Below are 10,339 nucleotides of genomic sequence, written 5' to 3' on the forward strand. Positions count from 1 at the left end.
ATTCTGCAATGTTGCCAGAAGTCTCTATGCAGACCTGTGACATACACACATGTGTGCACATGCACATACACACACACACACAGTCTACACTGTTCTCTGCTTTTGTGTTGTTTGATTTTGTGTGCATGTGTATGTATGTTTGTGTGTGTGTGTGTGTGTGTGTGTGTCCAAGCTGCACAAATATGCTATTATCTGTTGACCATAGACATTTAATGACCCCATCTTCTCTACCATAACCATTGCTTTTTACAAACATGACATTGCTAATATCATGGCCAGTGATGTCAAGCTGTGGAATACTGTGAGCAATAGAAATACTCTGAACCAGGCTGCTGTGATGCATTGTGGGACACTGTGGAACATCAGATATGGGATCTCCTTCAAATAACGCCAACCTCCTGTGGCTTACTATCTTACATTTTAAAAGACTGGAGGCTTAGCCCAAAGCCTAACTGGATAAAAATGAGCAGGGAGAAATATTTAGTTACCTGGCTTCCTGTGGCAGAGAAAACTTACCATCGGGGGAGAGACAGATGATAAGAACGCATAATTTGAAGAGGGGCAGGAAAACAATTTCTTCGGACTTTCTTATATTGAGGAAAAATAGTCGAGTAATTTCCTTTATTTTTCAACATACCTATCAATTTTTGCTTACATTTATTTTTTAAGTGATTTGGGGGAGGGGTTGATTTTTTTTTTTTTTCAAATGAAGTTTTCACTGTAAAGTCTAGGCAGGCCCGGGGTTCATAATCCTCGAATCTCAGCCTCCTGTGTTCTGGGATTACTACCTTTTTGGATGATAACAGACTTCTCAGGGCATAATCAAAGCTGGCAGAAGTCTGGGTCTCTGTGGACAGATAAGAGGAAGGAGGATTCCAGACGGAGGTTGCTGTAAGCCAAGATGAAGAGATGTCTGCCGTCATATCCCATGTTGCCCTATGGACGGTGATGCTCTGGTAGGATTATTTCTACCCAATCTGGTTGGAAAGCTACACATTTCCACTCATCACCAGCCCCCATTTGCTATCTATCACATTCACTGTTCCCCCTAGAAAGCCTTTATCTTCTGCTCACATAGGTGCTGTCAGAGGGGAAGGTGGGGGAACAGAGACACATCGAATGTTACAGAATCAGGATGAGCAAGAATGGGGAATTGCCCAGGAAGCCTGAGGCATCCCCCAGACTAGGCCTCTCCATTGGTAGAATTACAGGCGTAAACAGCTATGCTTGTTTTCTTGCTGTCACTGTTTATTTTATTGTTTGTTTGTTTTGGTTTATGTGTTTTGTTTTTGTTCTTCAACAGAAAACAAAACAGTTTTGTTTCTCACAGTGTAGCCTTGGCCAGCCTGGAATTCACTCTGTAGACCAGGCTGGTCTTGAACTCACAGAGATCCTCTTGTTTCTGCCTCCCATGTGCTGGGATTAAAGCTGTGTGCCACCACCCTGCTCCTGTGCTTGGCTTTGTCTTTCGGTTGTTTTTGTTTGTTTGTCTTTTAATATGGGCTCTAGGCATTGACTCTAGGTCTTCCTTCATATTGCCGCAAGACCCTGTCCTCTCTCTACCTGAAACCCACATATTTTTCTCTGTTATTTTGCTTTTCTAGAATGGTTTCAGGGTTGTTTGTAGAGAAAAGTGATTATCTTATGAAACCAATGATAAAATTGTAGCTAAAATAAGCATATCAGGGCACATTAATGAGGGTTTCATTGCCTGAGACCCCAGTCCCTCTCCAAGTTGACCTACCCTGGTGTTCGTGGAGCTAAGTGGAAAGGACAAAGAAGGTAATGAACCCAATAGAATATTTGATATTTCTGTTTCTTCCCCTTGTGAGGGGTACGGAGACCTTATCAAGAGCCTCAAATCCCAAATCTAGAACTGGCCTCCTGTCTCATAGATAGGCTAAGAGGGAAACTTTTCAACACACATACACACACACACACACACACACACACACACACACACACACACACACACACACGCTATAAGAAGCAGAGACTGGTACTGCCCCATGGACTGTCTCAGGACTGTGCCCCTGCCTTTAGAAGTGATTGGGTGCTCAGTGTTAAGTGGATAGGGTATGGTCAGTATTTAGTTCCTAGTGCTTCTTGGCTTCCTCTGCTTCAAAGACCTACTAATGAAATCAAGATACATCGTACTCCGGCACCTTTAATTTATAGAGCTTAATAAATGTCCCCCGTGCCATCTTCAGCCGTCTTTTGTGACATTTTCTTATGCTTTAGTCTGTGAGCGAATCGGGAAGCTGTGATGGATTGTCTCAGGTCATAAAAGCTTCCTTAGGCCTAGGAGCCATTTATTAAAAATATGGGAGGAAGCAAGAGAGCTGCTGCGCCTGAGGAGAGTGGCAGTGGGGAGCCTGGCAGTTTGAAGCATCTCATGGGCTTCTGAGCGGCAACTCGCTTGTGGAAATGAAAAGGCGCGCTCACATAGCTCGCTGAGCTGTCAGCAGAACCCTGTGAACCGAAGCGGAGCTCGGGAGCTCACGGAAATCAGATGTTCTCCACTGTTATTAAACCTGAGGTTATTGCTTCACCATCTAAAACCCTCCACCTCCTGCCAATATAAATACATTTATTATATAAAATATATTTTCTCAGACTACTTACTTTAACATTTCCTGTTTTCCCCAAAAGCACCCCTATTATAGCTGGCGGTTAAAGGTCACCTTGCGGTATGATTGGGTTGAGCTGCGTTGTTGAATTTTTCATGTGCTCTGCCTGACTTGATCTTGCAGCGGTTGATAGAGTGAAAAGCCAGGAGCCAGGGGTAAGAAAAGGATGCTATAAATGTTCCTGCTGACCCTGAGGCAGCCCCTTCTGGATGCCTTGAGGTGGCAAGGGTGCGGAGTTCTTCAGGTGGGCAAGGTAGGGGAGGTCTGCTCCCAACACCCCCTCAGCTTCTTCCGGAATATGTCGTTCCTTTCCCAGTACACTGAAAGCATAGCTAGCTGCTTCTATTTAAAGAAACGATTTTGTAGATTGGCAGCCTTTCAGCAGTAAGAGGGATGACACGGAGACTCATTGTGATAGTCTCATTATCGCAGGATATGCAAAAAACCTTCCTTAAAAGGCTATTCAATGCTCAATCAAAATTTTGCCTCTCATCCGACATGCCTCTGATTGTTCAATCAATTCATATTGTAGAGATCTGGAACCTCTTTATGAAACACACAATTCTCAAAGGGAGTTGAACTATTTTTCCTTATATAATTTCATTAGGAGCCGCTGTGTGATACTGAGCTTCTGACTTCTACAATAAGACACATTTAGTGTCTTGGGTGTGATGTTCTTACCTTAACCTCTGGTGTAAATACATTGACATTATCCCATTGCAGATGGAGAAGCTGGTGTTTACAAAGATGAAGTAACACATTCACACTCACAAGGCTTTTGGGCACTAGTGTCTCCAGTCACCAAGCCTGTGTCTCATCAACTAACTTCAACCTTACCGAATTAACCACAAATGATGCCATTTTGGGAAAAATAGACCTTATTGTCTTAGAAAGGAAGTGATTTCTGCAGTAAAACACTATATAGTTTGCTTTCTGAACTGTTAAGAGAAAGTACTCAGCTTTGTTATATTATATATATTTTTTAGCCATCAAATTTAGGTTGAAACATGACTCTTATTCTAAATTGTTTGGAGGTGGGGATTTTAGTAATACGAAGTCTCATTAGATAAGACTCTGTAAAAAAAGAAAAAAAAACGGACTTTGAGAACTCCTTTGCCCTTCTGCCATGTGAAGACACAGCAAGATGGCTGTCCGTGAGTCAGGGAATGACCTTCAGAACACACTGAATACTTCACTGCCTCTGCCTTGCAGCTCCAGAAGGGTGGGAAACACATGTTTGTTATTTAAGCCGTCATTGAGGCTCTATCAACCTGTGCAGATCACAGCAGTGCCCCGTGCATCTTCTTCCTGGTGTGCAAACCATATCAAGAAGATAAGTACAGCATCTGCTTCGTAGTTCCTCTGCATTTTAAATGAGAAAATGTTGCAAGATTCTCAACCCCCCCCCCCCAAAAAATAGAGCAGCTTGGTATGGTCAGCATCCCAGGCCACCCTTAAAACGCTCCATGCTCTTTAGCTAATTTTAAGTTAAGGTTTTTATACTAATATAACACTATGAGTAGATGTAGTGTTGGAGAGTCATAAGAGCTGTACACATGTGCCCTAGAAAAGCCTCCAGTGTGGTTGCCATTTTTGTGTACCAAAGGATAAGACATCTGGCAACATTTCAGTACCAGTTGTAAAATAAGGATGGATATTTATAAACAAAGAAGAGGCAGTGGCTATTTAATCCCCACAATCGTTCTGCGAAGTAGATACCCTCATATTGCAGATGATAAAGGTGAGTCCCAGTTACATAATTTTGCACAGGCCAAACACAGAGTCAGAATGAAAGGCGGACACCACCTCTGTTGTCTTCATTCTCTGCCTTCCCTCTTCTCCACAGCCTTCTATATCTACATATTAAACTTGTTATCTGTTTCTAGTACATCAAATTATATCTTCTGTTTATTTTCTGACATCACTTTCCAGGGTTACTAATATTCTTAACCCTGGCTCATATTTTTAAAATCGTCATCATTGTCATCATCATCATTATCTATTATTATTATTAAGATTTACTTGTTTTTATTTTATGAGTATGAGTATTTTGACTGCACATGTCTGTGTACCATGTCTCTACAGTGCCCATGAAGGCTAGACGAAGGAGTTAGATCCCCTGGAACTGGAATTACAGCGGGCTATGAGCCATCATGTGGGTGCTGGGAACTGAACCTGGGTCCTCGGGAAGAGCAGACAGTGCTCTCAACCATGCAGCCTTCTCTTTAACCTTTAGCTCACATTTCTTTAATTACCCTCGTTTCACAGCATTAATTTTTTAAGTTCCAGCAAAGGCATATGCTATCACATTTTTTTTTTGTCTCCTTCAGTCTTTTGGTCAGTCCGTATTAGTTATTGTGAAGTCAACCTACTGTCTCTGACGCACTCTGGGAGGTGTTCAGGGGAGCTGGTATACAGTGGCCGTGGAACTACTTTTAAGGACCCACTGCTGCAGAAGAGGAGTCTAGTAGACATGTAGCATAGTCACTGTAGGTGAGACCAAGGTAGTCCAGTGAAGCAGGGGAATGTTATGCACTGGAGGTGTCCCAGGAGATCAGGAGATCTGGAGACAGCACTAGAAAGGAATGCGTGCTATGTGAGACATCACGTTGGAGTCAAACAGGAGAAGGACTGTGCTCAGTACTCTCATCCCAAAGGCAAGAACGCTATGAGCCGGGAACGAGAACGAACCTCCCAAGGTCACACGCTGCCATCTGTAACTTCGCCTCCCAAGGTCACACTCAACCATCTGTAACTTCCTGCTTCAGTTCTAAACCCAAGGGCTTGTTTAGTGCCTTCGTTCCAAACGGTCCTGGTTACTCTGCTCAGACTTTAAAGAAGTTCTCAAGAGGCAAAAGCAAAACAACAAAACGAAACAAACCAGAAAGTTAGCAATTCGTCAAAACCATTAAGGAAAGTCAGTGCTGACTAGGCAGGTCCGGTATAGAGCATCACAGATCTTTGTGCCAAATCTTGCTTGGAAAAGAAGGAGAGGTAGCAGATGGAGTTTTGTGTTGGTAATGACGGCAGGTGGGAAACAGGTGATAGCAAACAGATGGACCCTGTATCACAGAGAGACCACCGGCATCACACTTTGCCAGCTTCCATGCCAGGGTCGTCAGAAGATACAATTCTGTGTGTGGCAAACTACACATGCAATACAAACATACTGCCATACATCCTAGAAAGTTAACAAATGAGGCTGTTTCTACACGGAAGCTCGGAAAAACATTATAAATATCAGACAGCTACAAAAATAACAGCATGTAATGCAAAGGGGCACAGGTAAAGACCAGAAAAAAATACTCACAGTTTATGGAGACCAATGTGTTTGTGATGCAGCTGATGTGAGCTCAAAGGAGCCAGAAAGCAGAAGTATTTGCTATACCCAGGGCTCAGAGGCACATCAGTGGTTTTAGTAGGGTTCCTGGCAAATGTAAGTGTGTCCTGTGTCACACCCATGGAGGAGCTCTAAAGGGACGTGGGAGGGGCGTGGGAGATGGCTCATATCATAGAGTATCTACTTCGGAAAAATAAAGACCTGTCATGTGCCCGGAGCTCATACAAAAAGCTAGGAACGTTGTTAACCATAATATCAGTGCTGGAAAATGTGGAGACACACAGATCCCTGAAGTTCACCCAGCCAACATAGAGGACTGGATGAGGTCCAGATTCAGAAAGATCCTGCTGCAAAAAACAGAAGTGGAAATCTAGCTTGGAAAAATGCCTAAGAGGGACCACTGGCCTCCACATGCACATGATTGTATGTGCACGCACCACATTAAAAGTACATATATCTCGTGCACACAATACCATACACACGGATTAATTAATTGATTAATTAATTAATTGCAGACAGAAGGTGGTAGATGTCCTTTCACTGCAATGTGTGGCTGGAAAGGAGCCACTTAACCTTTTAACTTCCCGTTTATTTCTCTAATGAGCCAATTTCTACAAATCTCATATTGTTTGATCTAGATTAAAAACCTTTTTAGACAAAAATTTTCCGAAGTGTCGAATCTTTGCTAGTTACGGATGCAATGTTAAAGTTGACTGTATATGATTTGCATGTCAATCGTAATATAATTTTGTAAGTTTGGCATCTACTTATGGCAAGTCATACTGATTTGCATTTTTGGAAGGTATTCTCATTTGTGTGAATGTTTGCCTGGATGTTTTGTTTAGAGGTCAAAGGTCAATGTCAGGTGTATTTTCTCTACTGCGCTCAACCATTATTTTTGAGATAGAAGCTTTCTCTGAATAGAAGGCTCATCAACTAGGCTAGGATGGCTAGCCAGTGAACTTCAGAAGTCTACGTGTCTCCATCCCCAACCACTACCCTCACCCACCCACACAGCACTGGGGTTAGTAGCATGCTTTTTTACACGGGTTCCAGGGATTTGAACTCAGGTTCTCATTCTTGCATGGCAGTCACCTTACCAACTGAGGCATTGTCCATGTCCCCAGCTCCTGATCTGTATCTCTCTTGCAGTACAATTTTTTTCTTAAATGTTTTATCTACATAAAATGCAGACCAATTGTCAGAAAAGAATTAATTTTTCACTCATGCATGACATACTCAATTCGTACAAGTTTTGGAATTCACAGCTCTCATTGCTATAAAATTCATTTGTAGATGCATTCACTCACTGAGCAAATATTTACATAATGCCAACTGTGCCTCTTGCTCTAGGAAGTAGTGAGAGGCTGTTAACATGGAGGACAAAAATCTTTGCCCTATGGAGCTGAAATTCTTCTGAAAGGATTATAAAAAGACATGTAAATAAAATGCATAGGTTATTGGTAGGAAGTAAATACTCATGAGAAAGAAATAAACCCCAAGGGGGAGGACTGGAAGGGTGAAAGGTGCAAATTAGATGAGAAGGTTGGAGTCTCCACTAAGAAGCTGGCGTTTGACGAGTCCTATGAGGCAAGAGAATGAAGCATACAAGCATCTTAGAAAGGACATGTGATATGTATTTACCATTCAATAAACTGATATTCCTGTATGTTGGGTTCACACACGGCTGGACCCAGTGGGAGAGAAACACAGGAGAAAAAAAAAAAAAAACCCACAACACAAGAGTTTCGATTTCACAGTGGTACTGTACTACAAGAGAACACAGAAAAACCTGTCTTTGGAGGGGGAAGTACTGTGTTCTATTTGGGTTGCAAATAGAATCCATTTGCTGGAAGGACATTTGTGTAGAAACCCAGCAAGGGAGTGTAGCTTTGGGTTTGGAGAAATAGATTTGAGACTCATTTTCCTATGTTTTAAACAGTCACATGGCTAAGAGAGAAGAGGTAATCAGGACTGTATTAATCCCTTAGTTCTGTCAGAGACAGAGGATTGACTCTTATGGACTTCTCCTGAGTACCATACCCAGACGAGCTAGCTGGCCAGCATGCATACCCCATATACTGATTGCAAAGGCAGCAAACAGTTTTGATATCATTAGCATATTTATCTTTCAGGCATTTTCCAGAAGAGACCAGATATGGCTGGTTAAATGAGACAGATCTGAGTCTACGTATCTATAGCATGACTTTGAATGGCTTTGTTCTGTTGAATTCTGTTTACGGGAGCATCAGGGCAGTGTCAGAGTCATACGCAGGGTGGCTGTGGAGCTTCTGAGACACTCTATAGGGATATCCTCAGTAAATGCTGACTATTGTCATTGAAAGCGAGGTAAAAGCAATGTGATAGCTTAAAGTAATAGCAGATTGTAGTAGTTTATGGGGCTATTGCTTAAAACTATGAGTGACTCAAATGTTTTCTTTTGAAGCAGCACAGGAAAACAAAGACAGCTTCCAGGATGAAGCAGGTGTGTCTCATTTTTGCAAACAGAATCGTAATGGGATCCCCTCTATTTTATTCTTTTTGTTCAGAGGTACAACTTATATGTGCGTTCTTAGTTCTAATTTTCAAATCCTTTCCATACAGAGAATGGTTGTTTTCTCTGGGAAAAAAAATGTATATAAATATGCTATAAAATTACCCCAAATTAAGAAAGAAATCAAAAAGACAAGCGTGCCTGTGGTGGTTTGAGGTGGATGTCCCTCATAGGTTCAGGCATTGGAACACCTGGTCCACAGTTTGGGGATGTCTCATAGATACAGCCTTGCTAAAGGAAGTGCATCACTGGGGATGGGCTTTAAGGTTTCAAAGCTTAGAGCCATTCCCAATTTCCTCTCTCTTTCTCCTGCTTGAATATGTGTGACCTCAGCTTTGAATTTCTGGCTCCAGCCGCCATGTCTGCTACCATACTGTCCCCACTATGATCGACCCTCTGGAACTGTTAGCTCAAATAAACTCTCCCTTTTATACGTTTCCTATCATGTCTTATCACACCAATAGCAAATTAATTGAGACAGTGCAATTTCAAAGTTTTGCTAGAATAGTGTTTTGTAAGCCAAGAGGCACCCGTGGCTAGGGAGGTAGTTTGGTTTGACATAATATTTGCCTCCAACAAGAGCCCAGGTGCTACAATATTCCGAATCAGTTTATTTATTTATTTTTTTTTTTTTTATCAACTTGAGATGCAGATGATTTCTTTACAAAAGGTTGTGGATTTGAATGGCTGTTTGTCATGTGATTGGCTTGTCATGTGATTGGCTTGTCATATGATTGGCTTGCCATGTGATTGGCTTATCATGTGATTGGCTTGTCATGTGATTGACTGAATGGGTTCTACTGGTCCCAGCCCAGCATTCATGCTTTGCGTCTCTTCTTTTTTTTGAACTGTTACCACCATGTTAGTTCCTTCATTAACAGGCCAAGTCACTTCTGTTTAATACACTTTTAAAACTCAGTTCTTTATTTCATAGTTGTATTCATATGCATAGTGTACTCTGATTATATTGCCCTTTCCCCATTCTTTTCTTTACTTGAAACGTTTTTTTTTTCAAATTTTTACATTTGTTTTATGTATAAGTGCTCTACCTGCATATACATCCGCATGCCAGAAGAAGACATCAGATCATGTTACAACTGGTTATGAGCCACCATATGGTTGGTGGGAATTAAAGTCAGGACCTCTGGAAGTGTCGCCAACTCTCTTCACCACTGAGCCATCTCTCCAGCCCCTACTTAAAACTTTTTTGAGAATGTTATACATGAGCAAAGTTTTTCATCATTTCTGTCCTCCCTTTCTCCTTCCAGCTCCCCAGTGTACCCCCCTTCTCAAGTTAATGACCTCATCTAGTATAATTATTATTGTTATACCAGTCAACGTGCCACGCCAACTTAGATAGGGAAAATTTGCTTAACTGTGTTCCTAGATGAAGAGCTACAGGCAATCAATAGCTTCTGAGAGGAAGAATCAATCTTGTCCAGGGACAAGCCACCAAGAGCTTATCCAACCCCAAGTAACCGGTAGTAAGCACATGAACATATGAATAGCACCAAAGCTAAGTAATTCTTTCCCATTCTATGTTCATTCTACATTTATATCAACTACACATTGCAACTCTAATATATATATAACATATGTGTGTGTGTGTGTGTGTGTATAATTTAATATAATATCATTAGGGATAAAGGAAAACTATACATGTACTATTTTGTATTTTTTGTATTTTTATTAAGTATATATAAAACATGTATATTTATATACAAAATATATGTATATTCAAATTTATATTTTTTATTGTACTATACTGAAAGCTGCTTAAGAAATCATAGTAAAACATTGCTTCTGATGGTACTT

The sequence above is a fragment of the Arvicanthis niloticus genome, chromosome 22 (assembly GCF_011762505.2).
Source record: "Arvicanthis niloticus isolate mArvNil1 chromosome 22, mArvNil1.pat.X, whole genome shotgun sequence".
NCBI lineage: Eukaryota > Metazoa > Chordata > Mammalia > Rodentia > Muridae > Arvicanthis > Arvicanthis niloticus.